At 37.4% G+C, this 27,231-nt stretch overlaps 1 long non-coding RNA gene and 1 pseudogene across 1 annotated transcript in view; both read right to left on the bottom strand.

Moving 5' to 3' along the window:
* The window catches only part of LOC122213456, a 116,183-nt gene that overhangs the window by 71,638 nt on the left and 17,314 nt on the right, over positions 1-27,231 (bottom strand). The gene's annotated exons all lie outside the window — the stretch shown is intronic.
* Positions 18,452-19,343, bottom strand: LOC122213455 (annotated as a pseudogene).

Raw genomic sequence — 27,231 nt, 5'->3', positions numbered from 1 at the left:
CGACCCAGTGAGCTAAGCTCCTCCCATCTCCCGCCTTGGGCAAGAGACTGGCAGTTTCTTCTCTGCAGAGCTTAGGGGTCCTTGGGATATACCTCTACTAATGGTATTTTGTGGAACAAGAAAAACCGTCAATGAGTGAGTAGTCTTCAAGCTAAACCACACGTGGCATCCAACTGGCTTTTCAGAGTCTCTCTATGAAATATTCATGGGAATAAAATTTTAGGAAGCATTTGAGAAAGATGAAAATAGGGAAAAAAATTTTCATATTTTCCAATAGGAAAAAAAAAATCTTAGAGCTTTTTAAGGTTTTCTTCAAAACTGTTATCTTTATTTAATATCCTCAGAGCAATCCGAGAAGATATTCTATAAAACAAGAACACAATGCTATGGAAAATGAATTGAAGAACAAAAAAAGGGCTCCTAGAAATAGAACTATTTAAGGACAATCACAGGTTTAACTGAAAGATGAAAATTAGGGAAATCTCACAAAAAAGCATGGCCAAAACCCTATGATGAGTGGGGAAACATGATAAAAAAGACAATGAGTTGAAGAGGTCCAATATCTTACTAATGACACGTTCATAAAAAGAGTAGAGAAAAAGGAAAGGGATAAAATTTTAAGAGTAATGAAATCAAATTTCCTGAAGAAATTTTCCCACATCAAAATGGCCCACAAAGTATCTAGCACAACAGGTGGCCTTTTATTTACTTAATATTTTATATTCAATTAATATGTCAGCAGATATAAAGGAAAAATATTAAGTACATTAAATAACTAAATTTGAATCACTGTTTGTAACAAACTGCCTATGTCTCAAATTAAGAATTATGGTATTAAAAAAAAAGAATTATGGTATTTTAGCTTTGAATATCAAAAATTTCAGAAAACTCTTCCAGAGTTAATGAGCTAAAACTTCTAGTCCAAATCCAATCTGCAGTCCTTGTCATACAGCCTAAAGCTAAGAAGGGTTTTTACATTTTTAAATAGAAAAAAACAAAGAAGAATATATGACAGAAACCATACGTGGCCCATAAAACCTAAAATATTTGCTACCTTGCTTTACTGACCACCTATACTAAGCATAACAATGAAATCTATCTGCTGTCTTTCCATTATGTTAGTCCTCTTCCAGAACATGAAAGAGGTTCTAAAAGACTCCATCCCTAAGACACTGAGAAATAGGGGTATCTGAGATTCACGGATGTCTAAACAGCCTCTGCCAAGTGGTACCTTACACCACAGGGGGTCTGAATACAAATGATTTGGTGCTGGGTTTGTTAGTTACATGAGAAAACACCTACGGTTGTCAAATGCCCAGGAGCAGTGGACTGGCCAGTAAGGAACTAGAGAGAACATACCTGAACTAAAGACATTCACATTAAAAACACACAAAAAATGTGCTGTTGCTGACTAATCAACACATCCTATTTGTATAAATTGGTGTGATTTCGGGGCGCCTGGGTGGCGCAGTCGGTTAAGCGTCCGACTTCAGCCAGGTCACGATCTCGCGGTCCGTGAGTTCGAGCCCCGCGTCAGGCTCTGGGCTGATGGCTCGGAGCCTGGAGCCTGTTTCCGATTCTGTGTCTCCCTCTCTCTCTGCCCCTCCCCCGTTCATGCTCTGTCTCTCTCTGTCCCAAAAATAAATAAAAAACGTTGAAAAAAAAAAAAATTAAATTGGTGTGATTTGTACTAAAGTCATTGCCATATGGATGGATGTCAGGTTCTAGAATTTCTGCTGCCTCTGTAACTTAATTTGCTCATTTTCATCGATACCTAAGAATGAAAATTTTGCTTATACTGAGACAATCCCCTCTTCTCATATATTTGTAAATTTCTTGGATTAAAATATTTCAGGATGAAGATTTTCATGAGATGTGATAGAAAAAATATCTTAAGGCAAAAGGAGATGTGGCTTTGGGCTGAAGCTTATAAGATCTAATGCGATAGACCAACTTCCCGACGACCCCCAATAATCTCTGCCCCGTGCTAGTCACACTCTGAGTAATGTCCTCTGCTGGAATGAGGGCTGGACCTCTGACTTGTGCCCACTAGGCATGGATTAGGTTACAAAAATGATGACTTCTGTCTTGCTGGCAGACTCTCTTGCTGGCTTTAACAATATGTCTGAGAAGCCCACATGACAAGGAACTGTGGGCAACCTCTAGCCAACCATCAGGGGAGAACCAAGGCTTTCAGTACAACAGCCAGTGAGGAAGTGAATCCCACTGATGTCCACTGAAATAGCCTAGATTCAGGCCTGTCCCAGATGAACGTGGGGATGGCTGCAGGCAACATCATGATTACAGCCTTGTGAAAAAAAATGGAACCAGGGGACCTAGCTAATCTGGGCCCAGATTCCTAAATAGAGACTGTAAGATAATCAGTATGTGGTGTTTTAATTTTGTAAGTTTTGGTGTGATTTGTTACACAGCACTAGATGACTAATACACATTATCATAGGAAGAACATGTTTTGCGTGTTGTTCTAGGACCAGTTTGTGATTCTGCCAGTGTCTCAAGATGGTGAATATTCTACAGTACGTGTGAGGAGCTGTGCCACACCAAGTCTTTAGTTCAGTTAAATTCTGCACCCACACATTACTTCCTCTTTGACTTACCCATTTTCTTATTACTATAACCCACATATCTAAAATTAAAAAAAGTAAGAGTTATCTGTAGTCTCGGTGGAAATTCATGTCTCTTTGGGAGATGAATTAGTACCTTGCCAGATACCCCTTACCAATAACAGATCCTGTGATATGTAGAACATTTATTTTAGAGTATTTTATTACTCTTCAAATAAATAAGGAGATAGTGTTATCAAGTAATATTCATTCAAAACATTTTAATACTGAAAAGTGTTCAGTAATTTTTATTTCCTCAATCACATATTTGAGAGCTTAATAAGACTCATGTGACAAAGAGATAATATTATTTTATTCTTTTCTTCTGTTTTAAAAGATTACAGTCCACAGTGTGAGACTTCACATGGTTTTGCTTTTTAGATCATGTTTATGTCAGTTTCATATCCTTTAAAATGATATTTTACCTTATTTAATAAGATCCCAAAGTTGATTAAAATTTTATTTAATGATATGATTCTGTAATTTGCTACAAAATAATGCATGTGGCAGAGGAAGAAAAGGAATGGCTTGGGGGCTAGGTTGTTGAAGCTGGTGGTAGACACATTATACTAGACTCTCTAGTTTTGTATAATATTCGTAATTTTCCATGTGTGTGACAAACTTTTATATAAATATTTCATTTTTCCCAAGGATCCTCCTATTGTAGTATTATGTGGTTTTGTTTTTCTATAAAACCACATGCTGCTTTCAAGTTTCTTGCTACACCAACCAGCAAAACAAACACATTTAACATTCTCTATTTCCAACAAGACTGCTCATTTTGCAGGGGACATGCTGTAGAGGCAGTTTTAGTAACAGCTTTTAATAATGACTAAATTTTATTGGTGACTAACAATGGAACAGACACTATGCTATATGCTTTACATGAATTATTTCACTTGAATCCACAAAGGGATAGATTTATCCCAGGGGTGAGAGGTGACTAGGAACTTACCTGTGTAATTTACCTGAATAAGTTACTAGTATAACTTCTACGTGAGAAACTTATCTCAGAAGCTGAGTATAAGTCAGAATCTCTGTGAAAGACAGTGTACATTGTAAAGCATTGTACCCTCCACTGTGGCCTTATTTTCTCCTATCGTATAATGCTTCTCTGGAAAGTTCTTTGATGTCCTACCAAGTTTGATACCTTTTCTTTAAATACTTGGCCACTGCACCTCAAAATACTTCCTGGCACAGATTCTGGTAGATGTTTATATTTTATCTTTGAAGGGCAAAGAACATAAATGATTCAGTAACTATTTTCACTGAGATCCTGCCTAGGGTGGTATTAGAAAATTATACACCTGAATAGTTTGATTTAACATTGGTTAAAAGTCTAGTCAACACAAGAGACCACTAGATTTCAAAATGGTTGAAAAGAAAAATCTGCAACAATAAGAAGGTAGTTGACATGAGGATCTGTAGAATTCAAAGCAGTGAGCAAGCTATTTGGAGAAGCCACAGAATACTTAAATCCTATTATTCTGTATACTGGCATAAAAATTTTGAGTTTGTTTTTCCAAGAAGTTTTCCTATGGTCTGCTTTTGCATAACAAAACACCAGAAAACAATGATGTTTATTTTGTTTTTGTGGGAAATTGTATTGATTCATTGTTTGTTTTCTATAGTTAAACTTACTCATCACCCTTGCAGAATTCAACCCACTGTCCGTGACGTCACTGGTGTTGCTATAATCAACACAACCGCCAATACAAAAGCAGTGTAGATTCTCTAGGAGTTAGAATAAGCACTTGTAAGCTTTTCCTTTCTCGCATATATTGTGACAGATTTGTTGTTTTTTTAAATTTTTTTTTCAATGTTTATTTTTGAGAGACAGAGGGAGACAGAGCGTGAGTAGGGAAGGGGCAGAGAGAGAGAGGGAGACACAGAATTCAAAGCAGGCTCCAGGCTCTGAGCTGTCAGCACAGAGTCCGATGCGGGGCTCGAACCCACAAACTGTGAGATCATGACCTGGGCCGAAGTCGGACACCCAACCGACTGAGCCACCCAGGCGCCCCATGACAGATTTGTTTTTAAAATACAATGTAAGTTCTCAAACTTTCGTCTCCACTTAGTTACAGAGTTTGCCGTCCTAATAAATTATCTGGGTTTGGATCCTGGCCCACCTTATACTCTATGGTCATGGTAAAGCCTCTTGGCTTTTCCAAGTCTGCTTTTCAATCAGTGAAATGAAAACCCGGGCCTTGATGTGAAGACAGTTATATGGCATATGGCATAAGAATCATAGTAAATGCTCAAAAAAGATCATTTCCTGCCTTCATATAAGGGGCATGTTAATTTTCCTTTTATTTCTGTAGAAACCTTTCTTTTAAAGAAATAATAGCAGTGTTTAATAAGGAATTAGAATTCTCATTTAGTTAAAAGATGCTGGGTAGGCAATTCAATATGATTATATTATTATTACGGAAGATGAGGCAGAGGGGAAATTTAATGGGTATGAATCTGATAAATCATCATCCTCAAACTTAAAAAAGATTTAAGGTATCAACTAGACATTCCTTACTTTAAAAAATGGGATAGTTATTTCTAAATACATGTATAATATTTGTAAGTTGAGTGCTCTATTACTTTTTTTTCTCAGAAATATTTCCCTATATTAGCTCCATGTTTCCAAACTTGCCTGATCATGAGGCTCTCCTAAGTTAAAAATAGAGGTTCAGATCCCCTCCCCCGGAGAGGCTGATACATTGGCGCTGGGGCAGGAATCTGTACATTTAACTGTGGTTCCAGGTGGTTCTTAGGCTCAGGCAAGGATAGGAAAGAGTGCATCAGCTGATCTTCCCATTTTGCTGATTGAGGGAAAGTGTATACGTGCAAGTCAACCACTAAAATTACATTTTTCCTAAGTCATAGCATACTTAAATTCAAACACTGATTCCTCAGAGTTAACAGCGGGTTAGCAGCCTGCAGAGATGAAAACTTAATTACAGTGAAGACTGAGAAGGTGATTTTGCCTCACGGTCTTTCCGAGCCAGGGTTAGATTTCAGAGTTAATGTACGTGCTTTCCAAGCAATTCTCCCACCCAGGGCTTTCTCACTAGTACACTGAGGACCTCTCTTCCTCCGTCCTAGCCTCCTTTCTTCCCTCTGTCCTTCCTTCCTTCCTTCCTTCCTTCCTTCCTTCCTTCCTTCCTTCCTTCCACCCACCTATTCACCTACCTAGCAAACACTAATGTAGAAATAAAGACTAAAAAAGCTGTCTTAGTCTGTCTGGACTGCTGTAACAAAATACCATAGACTGGGTGGCTTATAAACAGAAATTTATTTTTCACAGATCTGGATGCCAGGAAGCCCGAGATGAAGTCTCCAGCAGATCTAATGTTCGGTGAGGGCCCGCTTCTTCATAGGCCACCATCTTCTCACTGTAACCTCACATGACAGAAGGGGCTAGGGAGATCTGAGGGGTCTCTTTTATAAGGGTACTACTCCCCTCCATTAGGACTCCACCCTTATGGTGGAAGCACCTCCTAAAGCCTCGACCCTAACACCATCACACTGGGCATTAGATTTCAGTATGAATTTTGGGGAGACACAAATATTCGGGTTGCACCAGAAGGTTTTGGCTTCCGTGTCACAGTACGCTCAGGAGACATGCTTACCAAGATGAGATCAACATACAAGAAAGAGACAGGAAGCCAGATAACAAAAGGGAATGGGTAAAGAGTGGCAGGCTCACTGAAACAGAATATATATTCTCTCAGGGCACCTGGGTGGCTCAGTCGGTTAAGCATCCGACTTCGGCTCACGTCATGATCTCATGGTTCGTGAGTTTGAGCCCTGCTATGTGCTTATAGCTTGGAGCCTGCTTTGGCTTCTGTGTCTCCCTCTCTCTGTCCCTCCCCTGCTCACACTCTCTCTCTGTCTCTTGCTCTCTCAAAAATGAAAAACATTAAAAACTTTTTAATAAATAATAAAAAATATATGTTCTGTCAAGTCATGTTGTCCCTCTCCTCCATTCGATCACATATTTATGCACCAATTACCAGTCTGATTGCCCTTTATTAGTAACACCTGTGTATAAATGCCGTATTTGTGTCTTGCCAAAGTGCTAGAAAGCCCTAAAGGACATGGCGTCTTCCGTTATTGTATCTGCCTATTGTAGCTACTCGGCAGAGGACCTGGCACATAAAAGATGGTCTTATGTTTTTGCAAATTTTAAAGTGCTACACAAAGTGATTCACATCATTAAATGTGAAACAAAAATGTTAATGATTAACCGTGCCTATCTGGCTCTCACCCTCCACAATCCCCTCTCTTCCCAGGACCCCAATATTTATGGCACTAGAATAAATTTTAACCCTGGCCACAATTCCTTATCTCTTTTGCTAACAGTCTGCTGTGGCAGTTAAGTGATCCTTGATCTTGCTTTGGTTCTGACCTTTTGTCCTGATTCTTATAACTAGACTCCTGTCTTATTCTTTGTTCCCTAGAACATTTCTGTGTAAGCTGACCACTACTTCTCTGGTAACTCTTAGACTGGGTTTAGTCTTTGTTATGGGTTGAATTGTGCACCCTCTAAAGTTATGGTGAAGTCATAACCCCCAAAACCTCAAATGTGTCACCTTCAAGTGTGACCTTATTTGGAAATAGGGTATTGCCAGAATAAGATGGGCCCTTAATCCAGTATGATCAGTGCTCTGATGAGAAAAGAAAGATGACTGAAGACAATACAGAAGGAGAGCACAATGTGACGACAGAGGCGGAGACTGGAGTGACACAGTCACAAGCTAAGGAACACCAAGGACTGTGGCCACTGCCAGAAGCTATGAAAAGGAAAAGAAGGATATTCCCTAAAACTTTTGGAGAGAGCATGGTCCTGCTGACACTTTGATTTCAGGTTCCTAACCTCCAGAACTGTGAGATGAGAAATTTCTATTGTTTAAGCCACTCAGTTTTGGGGGTACTCGGTTAGGGGAGCCCTAAGAAACTAATGGAGTCTTGTTGCTAGTTTCTTTGTAGACGCTACCGACAAGTGCTGAGTGTTAGCAATTGCTTATGCCTGCTGCATGCACATACATCAGAACACCCATAACTAATGGAAATCTGGGCGAGAAACCTTTATTCATAGGAGTACTCCTTAGATATCTGCTGGGCAAAATACCTTTTCTTCAACTTCCGCGATGATTGTGTTCTCCAAGTATGTCACAAATTCCACGGCAGGGCGGGAGGGGGGCAAGGTCCAACTCTAAGTCCTCCAAAACATTAAAATAGTGCCTAGCCATGTATCAACACATTTTCTTTTTCCTTGCTGATGTTTATTAGTAGCTTTAAAGTTGGAAGAACAGGAAGAAAGCACACAAGAAAAAGCAACAAATATAAAGGCTCATCTACATGAATGGAAGCCTACTTAGCCAAAGATGGATTGATTTGTAATTCAATAAATAGCTGTCTGTCCTCTAACCTGTCAAAATGTGATATGTAACATCTTCATGAATAAAAGTGATTTCAAAAGAGAAAAAAAAAAGGAACACTGCATCACTATCTTTGAGAGAATGGAAAGTATTGTATTTTATATGCAGGGAAAATGATAAATAACTATTGCATAGATGTGAAAAATCACAATGCATCTTTTTTTTTTTTGATAGTAAATCGAATGCTCCTAGTGAAGTTGATAAATTGATGGCTCAGCACATCTAGGGACTTGTTTACTCTAGTCTGCAATTGTCCTTGCCACAAAGGCTAAATTTTGCTCACTCATGGTTTGCAGGATATAAGGACATAAAATAGATTTGTAACTCCTGGGTCACAGAAATCCCCTCATTCTTGTATCTAACTATGAAACCCTTAGGACTAGGCTAGTGTGCAATACATTCAATCAGTCATGTACATGTGTGTATACATACGTAAGTGCACACTTGTATATGTGTACTGTAGTGGTAGCGGGATAATTTCTCTCTTTTTTTAAAAGTTTATTTCAGGAGAGAGAAAAATGCATGCATGCAGAGGGGAAGGGCAGAGAGGGAGAGAGAATTCCAAACAGCTGATGTGGGGCTCAATCTCACGTGAGATCATAACCTGAGCCAAAAACCAAGAGTCCGATGCTTAACCAACTGAGTCACCCAGGCACTGCACCATTTTTTATTTTAGAGAGAGAGAGAGAGGGAGAGAGAGAGAGAGAGCACACAGAAGCAGGGGAGAGGGGCAGAGAGAGAGAGAGAGAGAGAGAGAGAGAGAGGGAAAATCTTAAGCAGGACTCATGCTCAGCACAGAGCCTGATGGGGAACTCGATCCCACGACCCTGGGATCTTGACCTGAGCTGAAATCAAGAGTCACATGCTCAATGGACTGAGCCTTTGAAGCACCCAGGAATAATCTTTTTTTTTAAAAAAGTGTTAAAATATATCAACATATAAACATTATATTACATGAAATATAAACACGCACCCAGATGCACACTAACACATCCCACCTACACATACATATGCTGCATGCAGCAAGAGTAAATTATTATTTGAATTTAATATTATAGTAAATTACTTTTTCATATGAAGAAGAACATGAAGTGATAAAGAAACCAAAGCAATTCCTGTAGAACCAATTTGTCCCACCTGCGAGAACTTCCTCACCGTTTTAAAATAATAGACAAGTTCCTTATCTGAAGACTGACTGAAGGATACCATTCTCACTCTAAAAGCTAACCACACGCTTCTCTGTCCATTCTAGGGCTGAAAAAATGCTTGGAAACTCCTAAAAAGTGGAAGCTCGAGAAACACAGAATCATGTATATTAAACTTCAGGCAGAGAGACTAGTTGAATACCATCCCCCCACCAACAAATCTTCTTGGTCAAATTATAAGTAAATTGTGGATGTACTGCTAGTCATGTTTGAGAAGAGATACATGGGTAGGGAGAAGTAATTGAAAAGGGAGGTAATGATATTGTGATAGATGGATATTTGAAAGCCTGAGCAATGTCAAAAACCTAGAGGTTAAAGCAAAATGGAATAGAAAACTAGAAAGGACCTAGCCTATGATGATTAAGATTTAGTGGGAAAGATGGTCAGTCAAAGCATATATATGACTTCTCTTCTCTCTAATGGCATTCTTCTAAAAGTACCCAAGAAGTGTGTGTGTGCATGTGTGTGTGTGTGTGTGTGTGTGTGTGTGTGTGTGTGAGAGAGAGAGAGAGAGAGAGAGAGAGAGAAAGAAAGAGCAAAAGAATAACCTGAATTATTAGTACAATAAGTTGATAAGAGATGCCAGCTCCAGGGAACAGACATTTGCTAACAGTCACCCTAGATCTAGAAACCTCAAGAATATTTACTGTACATGGTGCCAATAAGACCAGATTGGAACTGAAACAAATAAACAGAAATGCTCTTGGGTTCCAAAAATGTACTCCAGTTATGAAGACAAAGGCTGGAGGCAGGGTTTGAAAGACTGAGAGAGACTCAGAACAACTGCCTTGGCCAGGGAGAAGGGGAAATTCAGGGACGACTGGGTAATGAAGTCAGATGCAGCAGAGGCTTTCCTGGGTAGCAGGCAATGGGGGCAGCAGCTCCGGGGTAGTGTCTCAAGTGTCCCTCATTGATTCACTGGCAAGCGCCTTGTTGAAATCAGACCCCAGGGAACAGGCATTTACTAAGAACAGCAGGCCACAGACAATGTAGCAATGACTTTGAGGTATGGTTTTCCCAGGTGATCAGGCTATTTTGCTAATATATTGAAGAACTTCTTGGTAAATTAAGCAGGGGGCTGAGTATTATGTGTAGTGACATCATAAAGCAGGCCATCAGTGGTGGCAGAGTGAGGACCACCTTCCTCAAAAGACAGGGTTGTTCTACACGAGCCAAGAGGTCTGTGCACACTGGGCCTAGGATCTGGCAAGGTAACATTGCCAAACAGGAAATGGGTGGCTGGAAAAGGACAAGAACTAACAGATGCATTAATGGTATGGGTCTCTCTCCTACTTGTCCAGGCAATGCTGGAGAACTAAGAGAATGCCTAAGATAGCATCAAAATGGAAAATGAGAATCCAGGAAGAATCTACTCACCTGAGAAGATCAGACCAGGGTAGAAAACTCCCTGAAGAATAATTAGGGGGAAAAAGCAGCCTATGGAAAAGGTTTTGTGGCTTAAAGAGCACTTAGGAAAGGAGATAGAAATGACTAAAGAAAACAAAATTTTAAGAATACCTTCTCAGTATTAAAAGTCTTTCACAGGAATTACAGAGCCCTTTGTGGCTTAGCACCGTATACTTTCCTGATCTCACCTTGTGCCACACTCAGTCACTGCTGGAATTCTGTCCCCCACCCAATAATAACAAAGCACCCCTCCTTATTCCATAACCACGTAGTGTCAGAGAAGACCCACCGGGGAGTTAGACACTCATCAATTGTGAACGCAACTCAAATGGAATGAAATTTGGAATGAAAGAGATAGTTTTAGCAAAGAAATAGAAGATATAAAAGGGTGGAAACTTTATAACTGAAAACCACAATAACTCAGTGTGTGGGATCAACAACTATCCCTTCTGAATAACATACAGAGAACAGAGACTGAAGAAAAAATGATAAATTATTACAACACTGTGGGACAAGATCTTACATTGCTGTAATCAGAGTCCTGGAAGACGAGGAAAAATGTGCAGAGCTGAAAAAGTCAAGAAATAATGGCTGAAAACATCCTAAATTAAGCAAAATACATACTTCTTACACATCTGAGAGCTGAGGGAATGCCAAAGAGAATGAACCAAAAGAAATCCATACCAAGATATGTCACAGTCAAACTTATAAAAACTAAAAACAAAGAAAAAATCTTGAAAGCAGCGAGAGAGAAGTGACACCTGACTTTTAAAGGAAAAACAATTCAAATGGCGGCAAATTTCTCATCAGAAACAAAGAAGGCCAGGAGGAAGAGACACAACACTTTTCAAGTGCTAAAAGAAAACAACTCAACTTAAATGGCATATCCAGAGACAATATCCCCTTCAAGAGTGAAGGGGAAATTAAAACATTCTCATATGAAGGAAAACTAAGAGAACTGCCCACAGAATTATCCTCAAAGAATGGCTAAATAAAAAATAGAAATGAAATGATAAGAGAGAGAACTTTGGAACATCAGAAGGGAAGAAAGAATACAATAAACAAAAATGTGGGTATGGGGCATCTGGGTGGCTCTGTTGGTTAAGTGTCTGACTCTTGATTTTGGCTCAGGTCACGATCTCATGGTTCTGTAAAATCAAGGCCCCTGCTGGCTTGGGATTCAGCACAGAGCCTGCTTGGGATTCTCTGTCTCTCTCCCTCTGTTTCTGCCCCTCCTGTGCATGCACTGAATAAATACATAAACAAACATTTTTTAAATGGGTAAATACAATAGACTTTCTTTCCTCTGAGTTTTCTAAATGATTTTTGTTGGTGTAATCAAACATAACATCAATGTGCTTTTAAATGTGTATAGAGGAAATGTTTAAAGCAACTATATTATAAATGGAGACAGTAAAGGGATACAAAGAGAAGTGACTTTCATATTTCACTCAAAGTGATAAAATGATGACACCAATAGATTGTGATAAATTATGCACAAATATAAAGTAATACCTGGAGTAACCACTGTAAAGGCTATACAAAGAGCTATGCCCCAAAGTACTATAAATAAATCAAAACAGAACTCTTAAAAATGTCCGAGTCACCCACAAGAAGTCAGGAAGAAGGAAACAGCAAAACAAAAAACAAAAACAAGCATAAAACAGGAAAACAGAGTTACAGACTTAAGCCTTACCATATCAACAATTAGATTAACTGTAAATAGTCTAAATAGGCCAATTGAAAGAGAGATTGTCAGAGTAGACTGAAAAACTTGTCCCAACTGTATGCTGTCTGTAAGAAACTCACTTCAAGTATTAGAAGATATGAAGGTTAAAAGTAAAATGATGAAAAAGATATATTCTCCAAATATAAATGGAATAAAAGTAGAAGAAAAATAAAAGTGACAGCATTAAGTGGACTTCAAAGAGAAGACAATTAGCAGAGATGGAGAGACACATTTACAAATGATAAAGGGCCAAATGCCATGAAGACATAGCATTCCTAAATGTGTGTGCACCAAGAACTGGTAGAGCCAAAATGAGAGATAGATAAGTCACAAGAATCATTTGAGACTTCAACATCAATCTCTCAAAACTTGACAGAATAAATAAAAAAAAAATCAGCAAGGATCAGGAATAACTCAACAACACCATCAACCAATGGTATGTAACCAGCATTTAGAAATGACTTGCTTTCAAAAACACCAGAATGCAAGTTCTCTTCAAGTGCACAGGAATCATGTATCAAGATAGACCACAGACTGTAAAACAAATCCCAACAAATTCAAAAGAATTGCCATCATATGGAGTGTGCTCTCTGACCACATTAGCATCAAAGTAGAAGTCAATAACAGGAAATCTTGAAAGTCTTGAAAACTAAACAATACGTCTAGACAATTCGTAGGTGAAAGAGGGAGTCTCAAGGGAAATTAAAAAGTGCATTAAACTGCATGAAATGGAGATGTAGCACATCAAAAATTGAGGGACATAAATAAAGTAGTGCAGAAAAGAAAATTTATAGCATTAAATAATATTAAAAAAGAGGAAAAGTTTTAAATCAATAGTCTAAGGTACTTCTTCAAGAAACCAGGAAAAGAAGAGCAAAATAAAACTGAATCAAGCAGAAGGAAGGAAATAATAAAGGTAACAGCAGAATTCAATAAAACTGAAAACAGAAAAAGCAATAGAAAACACCAACAAAATAAGAGATGGTTCTTTTAAAATATCACTAAAACTGGCAAACTTCAGCAAAGTTGATAAACAAAAGAGATAAAAGATACAAATTATCTGTATCAGGATATCTCTACAAAAGGATAATAAGGAAATACTACAAACGACACTACACTCATAATCTTGACAATTTAAATGATATGGACCTATTCCTTGGAAATACAAATTACCATAACTCACCATTATGAAAGAGTTTGAATAGTCCTATAACTATTAAAGAAATTGAGTGTGTAACTTAAAAGAAATATCCAGATCCAGATGGTTTCACTGGAGAATTATAAAGCTACACCAACCAAGACACTGTGTTATTTGTATAAAGACAGACATACAGATCAATGGAGCAGGATAAGGATTCTAAAAATAGACCCGCATAAGTAGAGCCAATTGATTTTCAACGAAGGTGTCAAAACAATTCAATGTGGAAAGGATAGTTCTTTCTTTTTTTTTTTAATGTTCATTTGTTTTTTTTTGGGGGGGGGGGGAGCGAGAGCGGGGAAGGGGCAGTGAGAGAGGGAAATGCAGAATGCGAGGGAAATGCATAAAAGCCCAAGCAGGCTCCAGACTCTGAGCTGTCTGCACAGAGCTTGATCCAGGGCTCAAACCCATGAACCGCAAGATCATGACCTGAACTGAAGTCGGACATTTGACAGACTGAGCCACCCAGGTGCCCCAGGATAGTTCTTTCAATAAATGGTGGTGGAATATTTGGGCATCCACAAGGAGAGGAATCTTGATCTATAAAAGTTCTAGAGAAAAACACAGGAGAAAATCTTATTGACCTAGGGGTAGGCAAAGATTTCTTATATAGGAGTACAAAGTGCACAAACAAAAAAAAATAAGTAAATTAGACATTATCAAGTCATAAAGTTTGGCTCTTCCAAAGACAGTCAAGAAAAATGAAAGGCAAACCACAGACAAGGATAAATTATTTGCAAAACCTATATTCAATGAGGAATTTATTTCCAGAATATGTATAGAACTCTGACATCTCAGCAATCAGCCAAACAACACAATTAAGACTTGAGTAAAAGATTTAAGCAGACACTTTAGAAAAGAAGACTCAGGGGTGGCTAATGCTCGCCTAAAAAGAAGTTCAAAGTCATTAGTCACCGGGGAAATGCAAATAAAACCACAATGAGCTATCACTACATGCGTATTATCTTGGCCCCAACAAAAATAACCAACTATCAAGTGAAGGAAATAAAAGATTAGTATAAATTCTTGTCCACTGAGCAACTGCAATGTTCACAGATTGCTGATGAGAATATAAACCGTACATTTTGAAAGTTTGGTGATTTTTTATAAAGTTATACAGACAGGCACTATATAACCCAGCCACGTACTCTAGGCATTTACTCACAGAAGATGAAAATTTGTGTTCACATAGAAACCTGCACGCAGATGCTTATAACAACTTTAATAAACATCCAAAGGGGAAACAACACAAATAACCAAATGGGCCTTTATATACAATAGAATACCACGTAACAAATAAAAAGAGACAAATTAAGGATACATAAAACACTGTGGATTCATGTTTAAAGCATTATGCTAGATGAAAGAAGCCAAATAAAAAGTAGTACATACAGCATCATTCCATTTTTATGATATTCTAGAAGCGAAAATTATGGTAACAGAAAGCCAATCAGCGGGCGCCAGGGACTAGGGAATGGGAAGAAGGATTAATCACAAAGGGCATAAAGAAACTTTTTGGGGTGACAGAAATGTTCCGTGTTATGATGATGAATATATTTGTTGATGTAATCAAGCCTGCACTCACAAGTTGTAAATTTTATGTATATTATATCTCAATAAAGTTAACTCTCTCCAACACAAAACAAGTGAACCAAACTCTTCATCAATTTAAAAAACACAACCACATGGGAAAAATATAATCATTTCAAATAATTTTGTAATATATTACTCTGACCAAATACACTGATGCATAAGAATAAATCTTAAACATCATATTGAGTAAAAAAGAGCAAACAGAAAAACAAGTAATTCACTTATATTACCTTCAGAAACAGAAAAAAAACTTAGTTTTGTTAAAGGCTATAAACATAGGGGGGATAAAAAGTAAAAATAAGGAAATAAAGAATTAGTATAAATTCTTATACACTGATAATTGCTAAAAAAGGAGGGAAGGAGAATAATCCAGGAGGGCCCCATAAAAAGATTCTGGGGTGTGATGATATTTCTTTTTTTTTTTTTTTTTTTGGTCTTGGTATTGGTAAAGATGTGGACATTTCATAACTGTTCTTTAAAAGAATGAATATGGTCTCATAAACTTCACTGTAAGAATGTCATATATCTCTGTATTTAAAAAACTTAATTATAGCCATTAAAGAATAGAGATACAATCAATAGCTTCCAAACTAATAAAGGGGAAAAAGTATCATAGAAATTCTATTGATCCAAGGCAGGGAAGGATTAAAAAAAAAAAAAAAAAAAAGACACAGCTGAGACTGAAAACAAGATAAACATCTCTTTGAAACAGAAACTGAAAAAAATGCAAGCGGTCAGCAGGGCTGAGCCTACGGGCCTGCTGAGCTCTGGGTATGGAAGCAGCAACTGGGAGTTTCAGCTATGTAAGGTGACACACCAGAAAAAGATCCATCCAGCACAAGGAATTAGAGAGCTAGAATCACAACTCAGTGCCAGGGACTGGGGTGGAGTTGCCCTGGTCATGAAAGGGCACTGGGAAGGAAAAAATCAACAAACTGTGGCTGACCAACACAACATGTGGCTACAGCTTTTAAGAAGCTACGGGCATAAGGAAATGGGAAGACACATAAACAGCCTCGTAAACAAGAATGGAAACCAACCACCTGCTGGCTCAGATCATGATCTGCATTCTGTCTATGCCACAGCAGAACTTGCGCATTAAGCTCTCATTATATTACATAAGACCTGGTTCTGGACTGGGAAGCCATATGATTCTAGTGAAGGCAACCAAACATGTGAGACTAAGAGACTGAGAGACAGAACTTCCCACTCCAAATGAAGCTGCAAACTACATCCCAAAACATATGAAATAACTACACACAGTCAACAAAATCACTAATTAGAGTGTTTTGACAAAAGCTTTAAAATCAGTGGGTTTTGAATGTACCTGAAAATAAAAAGGAATGAAGTTCTCATACATGCTACAAAATAAACACCCCAAGACATTTTGCCAGGTATAATAAACCAGACACAAAAGGACAAACACTGTAGGATTCCACGTAGGTATCTAGAATAGACAAATTAATAGAGACAAATAGCAGATTAGTGATTATCAGAGCCAGGGGGAGGAGGCATAGGGAGTTGTTGCTTAATGGTTAGAGTTTCTGTGTGGATTAATCAAAGTTTTGCAAATAGCCGTGATGGTTACATAACACTGTGAATGTAATTAATGCCACTGAATTATACTCTTCGATACTGTGAAAATTGTAAATTTTATGTTATACATCTTATCACAATAAAAATAAAATATATAAGGCAAAATAGAGCTCAAGGAAGATATACACATCCACAATTATAGTGGGGGGTGCTTACATGCACATTACCTATCATAAAATGATAGAACTAGTGAACAAAAATTAGAAAGGTTATAGTACACTTAAATAACAGACCTAAACTGCTTGATTTGTGTAAACTGCTTACACACATGTGTATATAAAGATTGCTCCCAAGAAATACATAAAATATATTATTCTAATGTGTACATAGCATATTTAGAAAAGTTGCAATGCTTTGGGTATTCTTTCTTGGTATCTGGTCAAAAGAATCAATAGTGTATAAATTATAATCTCTGCAATAAAATTAGAAATAAATTTAAGATTGTTTAAAAGGAAATTTGCCTATAACCTTTCATATTTGAAACCTTTAAAATGTAAAGAGGATATCATAATAGAAAAATCATAAATGAACACATGTGAAAGTGCTACATATCAAAAATTATCAGATGCAGTTAACTGGGATTTAGAGGTAAATTTACACAATTAAATATATATACATATATACTATGTATAGGTGCATAGTATATACATATATACCTACATATAATCAAGTGATTTTAGGGTGCCTAGGTGGTTCAGTTGGTTAAGCATCCAACTTCAGCTCAGGTCGTGATCTTACAGTTCATGAGTTTGAGCCCTGCATCAGACTCTGTGCTGACAGCTCAGAGTCTGGAGCCTTCTTCAGATTCTGTGCCTCCCTGTCTCTCTGTCCCTCCCCAACTCTCTCTCTCTCTTTCTCTCTCAAAAATAAATAAACTAAAAAATTAATTTAAAAAATGAAATGATTTAAAATTAATTAGTTCAACATCAAGATCAAGACATTAGAAAAGGAACAAGAATAATCTGAAGAAAATAGAATATAGAAAATAATAAATATGAGATCAAAAATCAATGAAATGGAAAATAAAAAAAAAAACAAGAGGGAATTCACAATCTTTTTTTTTTTTTTTAGTTTCAGGTGTACGATTTAGTGATTCATCACTTATATACAACACCCAGTGTTCATCACAAGTGTCTTCCTTAATACCCAATACCCATTTAATATCCAACACCCCTCCCACCTCCCCTCTAGCAACCCTCAGCTTTTTCTCTACAGTTAAGAGTTTGTTTTATGGTTTCCATCTCTCTCTTTTTCCTTCCTCCTCCCATATGTTCATCTGTTTTGTCTCTTAAATTCCACATATGAGTGAAGTCATATAGAATTTGTCTTTCTCTGACTGACTTATCTCACATAGCATAATATTCTCTAGCTCCATCCATATCATTGCAAATGGCAAAATTTCATTCCTTTTTATGGCTGAAAGTACACTTATACTTTTATTATGGTAACGAATAGTTGTTGAAGTGAGATCTATAAACATATACAGAATTATTATATTTAAATTCATATAGAACAATATTTACATTTTTAAGTTACAGCTTTGAAATCAGAAGATGAAGTACAGCTTCAGTTTGCAAGAAAGAAAGAGACAAACACAAAATAAAAATAGACAAAGCAGTAAAAACATAACTATCTGTTTCTGATACGTAGAAATGCTCAGAAAGCTACATCTTCTTAATCTTATTGTCCAAATCATTAAAATATGGATGATTCAGTGCCATTGTGCCAGAAATTCATTTGGCAGGATCATAGACCAACATTTTTGAGAACAGATCCAAGCCATTTCCATCCAAGTTTCTGACACGGGATGCCAGACTTCCTGGTTTCCCCTTGGGAAATGTATTCTTATAGTCCTATAAAGATTCCACCTCTGGCCACACTTCATTATTGGGGGTGGCCAAAGCTCTGAAAATTCTGAAGAGTTAATCAATTTCTGAATCCCCATGGAAAAGTGGTTTCTTAGTTGTTAATTCTGTAAACATGGTGCCTAAACTCCAAATGTCAACTGGAGTTGAGTAGTGAGCTGACCCCAGCATTACTTCTGGAGATCTACACCAGAGCATCACTACCTCATATGGTATATTCTAACAGGTATTCCAAAAGCTCTGGCAAGGCCAAAATCAGCCAGTTTAATTGTTCCTTTGTCATCAATCAATAGATTTTGAGATTTTAAGTCTCTGTGCAGAACTCTTCTGGAGTAGCAAAACACAGTCCCTTGTAGGATTTGGTACAAGTAACTCTTAACAAGTGAAGATTCCATGAATTGACCAGGAGGGATGGAATCTAAGTATTTCTTGACATCCATGGAAGAGAATTCAAAGATGAGATATAAGCTGGAACCTTGCATAAGCACGTCTTGAAGACTGACTATATTTGGATGACAAAGTTCTTTTAATAGAGAAATTTCCTGAATTGCAGTACTAGAAACCCTTCCTCTTCACTTTCTAGTCTGATTTTCTTCATGGCTACCACTTGACCTGTAGTTTTGTGTCTACCCTTACACACAACTCCACAGGTACCTTCTCCATTTTTTTCTATTTTGGTATAGTCTTCCATAGTTAACCAGTGAGGTGGTACGTCCCGGCTTTTATCCCATGACGAAAGTGGTGGTGGCTACCACATCGGCGTCACTCTCGCCTCAACTTCCAAGAGCCAGGTTTTTCTTTTTTTCTTAAGCACTACGTTTTTAATATAATTGTTTAATCACGAATAGAGCTTAGTGATTGAGAGAAAAACTGTGCCACTGACTAACAACAAGGAAAAGTGTAATTCAGACCTAAAGGGAAAAATACAAAAACCTTAGCATCAAACAGACCAGGAGTCAAATCTGGACTCTACCATGTCCCATTGGCGTGACCTTTAGCAAATATCATTTCTCTGATTCGGAGTTTCCTCCTCTGCAGAGTAAGGATCACACTGCTCACCTCACAGAGAGCTGGGAGAATTAAATGAGAAATCAGGTGTTCAGAGGTCAGCATTACTGCCCAAATCATGGTAGGGGTTCAACAAATATTAGTTCCCTCCTACTGCCTCCCATGCAACTTTTATCAACAAGCATCATAAAAGGGTTTGGAAACTGCTAAAATGTATTTCCTCATGTCTGGATTCACATTGTATATATATACCACAATTTCTTGATCCATTCATCGGTCTACGGACATTTGGGCTCTTTCCATAATTTGATTACTGTTGATAATGCTGTTATAAACATCAGGGTGCATGTATCTATCCCTTTGAATCGGTATTTTTGTATCCTTTGGGTAAATACTTTGTAGTGCAATTGCTGGGTCGTAGGGTAGTTCTATTTTTAATTTTTTGAGGAACCTCCATACTGTTTTCCAGAGTGGCTGCACCAGTTTGCATTCCCACCAGCAATGCAAAAGGGTTCCTCTTTCTCCACATCCTCACCAACATCTGTTGTTTCCTGTGTTGTTAATTTTAGCCATTCTGATGGGTGTGAGGTGATATTTCATGGCAGTGTTGATTTGTATTTCTCTGATAATAGTGATGCTGAGCATCCTTTCATGTCATATTGCTTTTTAACATTAGTTCGCTAGTTAAAACAGTAAGGAAAAATAAACATAGGATATTAGAATTGAGAAATAAGAGCCCAAACTGTTTGTATTTCAGATTTGACTATTGTCTACATAGAAAATTCAAGAATATCTATAGATAAACCCTTAGAATCAGTAAATGTGGTTAGTGATGCTACTAGATACAAAGAAAAGAATCTACAATCCTCATATATCTCCAGTTATAAAGTAGACTTTTTTCTACTACTATTAGGGTAGTAGAAAAAAATATTCCATTTATAACAGTGACCAAAATTTATGGGTGTCCACAAAGAAATCTAAATGATTTTTTACAAAACAAACTACAAAACATTATTGAAGGATGGAAAAGAAAACATAAATTAAGAGGAAAAAATGTCAACTCCAAAAATTGGAAGACTCTCCAGCAAAGACGGAAATTCTCTTCAAATAAATCTACAAATTAAATATAAGCACAAAGCCCCACCAGAGTTTTCCATGGAAATTGACAAAGAACCAAAAATCTCAAAGACAAATTTGAAGAACAGGAAGGGAGACATGTTATAAAGCAACAGTATTTAAGACTGTCTAGTATTAGCCCAGGGACAGATAAATCAAGCAAATAAAACAGAAGTGAGCAGTAGACTCAAAATAGCCCTGCTCACATATGGAAACCATATATAACAAGTATGTTCAAATGGATACACCATTCAATAAAAAGTCTGGTCCAACTGATTATGAATACAGAATAAAATTAGGTTACTACCTAACATAATATACTGAAAAAATCCCAGTTGGATGAATATCTAGCTGCAAAAGACAAATTAGTGTTTTAGAAAAAAAAAGTAAGGTAACATCTTTATGACATTATTGATATTGATAGTTTTTATTTACATTACAAATAAAGACTTGGCATAAACCAAGAATATAAGGTAAAATGACATTCTATTGACATCTCACCACTTGCAGATTTACCTTTGAACATGTGGGCTTTAAAGTTGCCAAGAAAGGGGAGTGGAGAGCTTTCAACTGGCTTGGAAGTAATATGTAACTTCCACTTAACACTCAATTAGCCATGATCAGTCCCAACTTAATTGCAAGGGAGCCTGGGAAACATGGGGGTGCACTTGGAACCTGGGTGGTAGGGGTGACTAATACTTGGCTCTTCCACAGGTTCTTGATCTATGATTTAATTAAGCCCTTATTAATTTTCTATTGCTGCTGTAACAAATTACCAAAAACTTAATGCCTCAAAACACCTTCAATTTATTGCATTGCACATTTGGAGGTCAGAAGTCCCACATGGATTTCACTGGGCTGAAACCAATATATTGGCACGGCCATGTTCCATCTAGAGGCTCTATGGGATAATTCATTTTTTCTTGTCTTTTTGATCTTCTAGAGGCTGCCAAAATTCCTTGAACATGGCCCTGACCAACAATCAGATCATTTCAATCTCTGCTTCTATCATCAACTCTCCTTCTCAGACTTTCCTGCATTTCTCTTTCACTTATGAGGACACTCATGATTACATTGGACACACCCAGATAATACAGGATAATCTCCCTGTCTTGGGATCCTTACCTTAATCTCATCTGCAAAGTCCCTTTTGCCAGATAAGGTCACATATCCACAAGCTGTGAGCATTAGGATGTGGCCCTATTTGTAGAGCCATTATTCTGCCTACCACACATGGAATGATCCAATTCTTGTAAAACATACAAACACACACACATAACTGGAAATTTATATGTGCCTATAAATGCAATTCTATATGTGTAACAGGATGTTAAATTTAAAGATGTAATAAATTATATTCTAAAAGGCTTACTACACTATATTCAGAATTTGAAATAGGGTAAGTAAAACTGGTTGAAGCTAAGAGATTTTGTGAGAAAGATTTCTTTAGAACAAACTATGAGTGTTTGTCACATACACACCGAGTGGAAGGGTGGGGGGGGTATGTTAGAGGGTACTAACTTCTCTCAGGAAGGAGTCCTGTAAGAGCACTTACAGGGTATGACATAAGTTTCTTGGAGGTGTGGGGCTGGATGTCACAGAAAACTAATATGTGACAAAGGCCTCAGGATTCTTTTTTTTTTTTTTTTTTTTTTAACGTTTATTTATTTTTCAGACAGAGAGAGACACAGCATGAACGGGGGAGGGGCAGAGAGAGAGGGAAACACAGAATCGGAAGCAGGCTCCAGGCTCTGAGCCATCAGCCCAGAGCCCGATGCGGGGCTCGAACCCGCGGACCGCGAGATCGTGACCTGAGCCGAAGTCAGACGCTTAACCAACTGAGCCACCCAGGCGCCCCAAGACCTCAGGATTCTAATGGAGAGGGGCTGTCGCTGTTATCCTGGGGTGGCAGAAGAGAGAAAGCGAAACCGGGCTCTGTTGGGAACATGCTAAACTTCCACTGACGTGTGGCAAAGGATACAAGAGTATTTCCTGTGGATCAGAACACAAAGGAGAGAGCTAGCCTGGAACCTTTACAACTCCTACTCATGAGGTTGACATTGAGATGGGACCCCAGAAGAACATCGGAATGGAGCGCACGCTGAAATAACAGAGAATGAGTAGTATGGCTACCAAGAGATGAGAATGCAATTTTATATGTGTAAACAGGATGTTAAATTTGGAGATAAAAAACAGGTATATTCCAAATTACTTACTAAGCTATGTACAGAATTTGAAATAGAGAAAGTAAAACTGTCAGTGAATGAAGAACATGTAAAAAAACACCCATGCCCAGGAGTGACACCAGCATGAAGGTGGAACAGGAAGTCCCAGTCTCTTATTTCCCCACAGAGACACCAACTCAATGATATACAGACTAAACTGCCTTTGTGAGAACTCGAGAAACCAGTTAAGAATTTGCAGCACCCCTGGGGAGGGCAAAGTCAAGAAGAGCCACATGGAAGCTGGTAAGAAAGTTTGTTGCATTGACCCGGCATATCCCCTCCCCTTCTGCAGCACAGAACATTGGTAGAAAATGCCCAACCTGTGGCTTCTCCCTAGGGAGAGACAAAGAAAAGTGGAACGTCTATCAAACACTCTGGCCTTTCAAAAGGCTGTCCCAAGGACTAGTTTTTGTCTCATTTAACTCAGTTCTGACAGGAACCAAAATAGTTTGGATGCCTAGGGGCCACTGAGAACAAAGGCTAGCATGGTGGCTTGTTGCAACACCAGAGAGATTGAATTACCATGGGCAGTCACCAGGGAAAGGAAATATTATAAGCTCCTGAAAAAGAAACAAGGCAAGCTTCTTTAACACAGAAATCACATGCACAAGCTCAGAGAAGTCACATATGCATAAGTGAGTTGAGATGCTCCAGAATCTCTAGCCAGCTTGATTTTTGAAGATCTTCCCAGTACAAAGCCAGTCCATAAAGACCGGGAGAGATGGCTATTTTTTCAAATGCCCAAATTTCAATAAAATCACAAAGCATGCAAAGAAACAGAAAAATACGGCAAAAATCAAAGGAACAAAATAAATCTCCAGAAACCAACCCTAAAGAAATGGGGATCTATGAATTACCTGACAAAGAACCATTAAAAACAGCCTAAAAGATGCTTGATGAGCTAAAAGAGAACACTGATGGACAACTAAATGAAATTAGGAAAATAATGCATGAACGAAATGAGAGTATCAGCAAAGAGATAGAACCTATTAAAAACAAGATCAAAGAGAAATTCTGAAGCTGGAGTATACAAAAAGAGAATTGGAAAATTCACTCGCCGGATTCAACAACAGACTTGATCAAGCAAAAGAAACAGTTAACATGAAGACGAGTCATTTGAAATTATGAGTCAGAATTATAAGAGAAAAAAGAATGAAGAGAAGTGATAGGAGCCAAGGGACTTATGGGACACCCTCAAAAGTATACTACTCAAAAGTGGTAATATATGCATCATGGGAGCCACAGAAGAGACAGGGAAAGGGGTGGATGGTCTATTTGAAGAAATAAAGGCCAAAAATGTCCCAAATTTGAGAAAGGTAATGGATACACAAGCTCAAGAAATAAAAAGAACTCCAATTGGGATAAATACAAAAAGGCTCATGCCAAGACACATTATAATCAAATTGTTAAAAGTCCCAAAGAGAATCTTGAAAGCAGGAAGAGAAAAGTGACTCATTACATATAAGGGAGCTCCTATGAGATTATCAGCAGATTTCTCAATAGACAGAAATCTTGCAAGCCAGAGGACTTGGGATAATCTATTCAATGTGATGAGAGAAGAAAACTGCCAAACAATACTGTATCTGGCAAAGCTGTCTTTCAAAAATGAAAGGGAAATTAAGATTTTCCTAGACAAATGAGGGCTGAAAAAGTCCACTGCCACAAGAACTGCCTTACAGGAAATGCTAAAAGGAGTTCTTCAAGTTAAAGCAAAAAGACACTGGATAGCAAATGAAAACAAAATTATAAAGCTCTCTCTCTGGGAAAGATCAATATAAAGACAAACAGTACTGTAATGTTGGCACATAAATCGCTTTTAATTCTGGCATAGAATTTAAATGACAAAGGCATTAAAAACAACTATAAATCTATGTTAATTGGTACACAGTATAAAAATATGTAATTTGTGGGGCACCTGGGTGGCTCAGTCGGTTGAGCGTCCGACTTCAGCTCAGGTCATGATCTTGCGGTTCGTGAGTTCAAGCCCTGTGTCGGGCTCTGTGCTGACAGCTCAGAGCCTGGAGCCTGCTTCAGATTCTGTGTCCCCCTCTCTTTCTGCCCCACCCCTGCTTGTGCTCTCTCTCTTTCAAAAATGAATAAAAATAAAAAAAATTTTTTTAATGTAATTTTGAGACACTGGTAACATAAAGCTGAGTGAACAGAGATGTAAAGCAATAGAGTTTTTCTACACAAGTTAAGTTAAATTATTATCAGTTCAAAACAGATTGATACGGGGCGGGGGGGTGGGGGGGAATGAGTGAAATAGGTAAAGGGGATTAAGAGTAATTTAACTTGATGAGTCCTGATAATGTATAGAATTGTTGAAGCACTATATTGAAAACCTGAAACCAATGTAACACTGTGTGTTAACTACTGGAATTAAAATTAAAGAAAAATAAAATAATAAAGTAGATTGCTGTAACTTTAAGATGCTTGTTGTAATATTCATAGTAACCACAAATAAAATACTATAGAAGATACATGAAAGAAATGAGAAAGGAATCAAAGCATATAACTACAAAAGAAAATCAAGGAAACAAAAAGGAAAGTAGCAAGCCAGGAAGAGGGACAAAATAGCTACAAGACACATGGAAAATCATTAACAAATGGCCATAGTAAGTCTTACCCTATTACTAATTACTTTAAATGTAAATAGATTAACCTACCAATTAAAAGACATCAAGTTATTGAATGGGTTAAAACACACAAGATCCATCTATATGCTGTCTACAAGAGACTTAGCTTTAAAATCTAAGAGCACACATAGGCTGAAAGCAAAAAGAGGGAAAAGACATAATGTGCGATAGTAAATAGGGCAGGGGTGAACATAATCATAACATAAAATAGGTAAGTTAAAAACTGTCACAAGAGATAAAGAAGGACATTTTATACTGATAAAAGGAACAATTTATCAGAAAAATGTAAGAATTATAGATATATGCACCTAACATCAGAGCTCCTCAATATATAGAAAAAAGTTGACAGGATAGAAGAGAGAAATAGACAGCAATACAATTATAGTAGGAAATTCAACAGCCATCTTTTAATAATGGCTAGAATAACTAGACAGAAAATCAATAAGGAAACAGAAGTCTTGAGCAACACTACAGACCAATTAGATCTAACAGGCATATACGAAACATTCCATCCAAGAACAGCAGAATACACATTCTTCTCAAATGCACACGATACATCCTCCACAAGAGACCCCATGTTGGGCCACAAAACGAGTTTTAACAAATTTAAGAAGACTTAAGTCATGCCAAAGATCTTCTCCAAACACAATGAGATGAAACTAGAAATCAAGAGCAAAAGGAAAATTGAACATTCACAAATACGTAGAAATTAATACTCTTAAACAACCAATGAGTCAAAAATGAACATAGTATCTTCAGACAAGTGAAAGTAATAGAAAAACAGCATAGTAAAACCGATGGGATGCAGGGAAATAGTATTAAGAGGGAAGTTTATGTCAGTAAACAGTTACATTAAAAAAGAAGAAATATCTCACATAAATGACCTAACTTTCAACTGTAAGGAACTAAAAAGGAACAAACTAAATCCAAAGTAGCAGAAGGAAAAAAAATAATAAATTTTAGAGCAGAAATAAATGAAATAGAAAACAGAAATACTGAAAAAAATCAACAAAACATAGAGTTGGATTTTTAGGAAATCAACAAAATTGGCAAACTCTTAGCTAGACTGAGAAAAAAAGAGGACCCACATAAATAAAATAAAAAATAAAAGAGGAGATATTACACCTGATGCCAGGATTATAAAAGAAATATAAGAGACCACTATGAACAATTATACACCTACAAGTTGGATAATCTAAAAGAAATATATAATTACTAGAAATATAGAACCTAACAAGATTGAATCATAAAGAAAAAAAGTCCAAACAGACCTATAATCACTAAGGAGACTGAATCAGTAATCAAAAATTTCCCCCGAAATAAAACCTCAGGGCCAGATGGCTTTTCCAGAGAATTCCACCAATATTTAAAGAAGAAAATACCAATACTCTTCAAACTCTTCCAAAAAATTTCAAACTCAGGACTCCAGCATTACCCTGAAACCAAAACCAGAGAAAGACATTACAAGAAAAGAAATCTAGAAGCAAATAACCTTGATTAATATTGATACAAAAATAGTCAACAAAATACTAGAAAACTGAATTCAACAGCACATTAAAAGCATTCCACATAGTTACAAACAGAGAGGGAGGGA

Source organism: Panthera leo, chromosome A2 (genome assembly GCF_018350215.1).
Source record: "Panthera leo isolate Ple1 chromosome A2, P.leo_Ple1_pat1.1, whole genome shotgun sequence".
Taxonomy (NCBI): Eukaryota; Metazoa; Chordata; class Mammalia; order Carnivora; family Felidae; genus Panthera; species Panthera leo.
The sequence above is the reverse complement of the archived record's forward strand: the minus strand, read 5'-3'. Positions and strand labels throughout refer to the sequence as shown.